The 921-nt window shown below is 36.2% G+C and overlaps 1 non-coding gene across 1 annotated transcript; it reads left to right on the top strand.

The window, feature by feature from the left end:
- Window positions 1-290: 290 nt before the first annotated feature.
- LOC126010422 (U6 spliceosomal RNA) lies at window positions 291-397 on the top strand. Its single transcript, XR_007496452.1, has one exon. It is a non-coding gene; the product is annotated as a U6 spliceosomal RNA (small nuclear RNA).
- The last annotated feature ends 524 nt before the right edge of the window (window positions 398-921 follow it).

The following is a 921-nucleotide window of genomic DNA, read 5'->3' as shown; positions in this document are numbered from 1 at the left end:
TTGAGGCTGGAGTGATAGCACAGTGGGTAGAGCATTTGCTTTGCATGCAGCCAACTCAGGTTTGATCCCGGCATCTCATATAGTCCCCCAAGCCTGCCAGGAATAACTTCTGAGTGCAGAGCCAGGAGTAACTCCTGATAACCAAAAACAAAAAACAAACAAAAAAAAATAAAGAAAAAAAAAAAAGAAAAATGTAAAAGGAACTCTCATCCACTTCTGGTGGGAATGTTGCCTGGTTCAAACTTTATGGGAAAATATGGGGATAGATAGCTTAGTAAATTAAGAAATGAGTGCTCGCTTCGGCAGCACATATACTAAAATTGGAATGATACAGAGAAGATTAGCATGGCCCCTGCACAAGGATGACACGCAAATTCATGAAGCGTTCCATATTTTTAAGAAAAAAGAGAAAAACAATAAAATTAAGAAATGAGCTGCCAGCAATTCCACTTCTGGGTATCTATCCCCAAGGCACAAAAACATTCATTCAAAGATATATATATATATATATATATACATATATATACATATATATGCACACCGTTATTCATTATAGCATTTAGAACAATAGCTGAGATATGAAATAAACCTAGATATCAAACAATAGATAAGTAGAATATGAAGGTATGATAAATTTACATAATGGCTACAATGTAATTGTAAGGAGTGATGAAATTATGCAGTTTATTGCAACATGGATTGAAATAGAAGATATGCTAAATGAAGTGAGTCAGGAAATAAAGGCGAAACACGCATTCTCACTTATAAGAGGTTATAGAGTAACTATATGAGTGAATGCAATGTATGAAGAGGGGGAAGCCTAAATCATTATCCTTGGCCCCAGAGTATATATAGGAAGGAGGACAGAGAAGGAAAGAAATAGAGGTGGGAAGAAGAGTTTGAGGAGCAGGGGTGAAGGGA

This window comes from Suncus etruscus, chromosome 5 (genome assembly GCF_024139225.1).
Source record: "Suncus etruscus isolate mSunEtr1 chromosome 5, mSunEtr1.pri.cur, whole genome shotgun sequence".
Classification (NCBI taxonomy): domain Eukaryota; kingdom Metazoa; phylum Chordata; class Mammalia; order Eulipotyphla; family Soricidae; genus Suncus; species Suncus etruscus.
The sequence above is the reverse complement of the archived record's forward strand: the minus strand, read 5'-3'. Positions and strand labels throughout refer to the sequence as shown.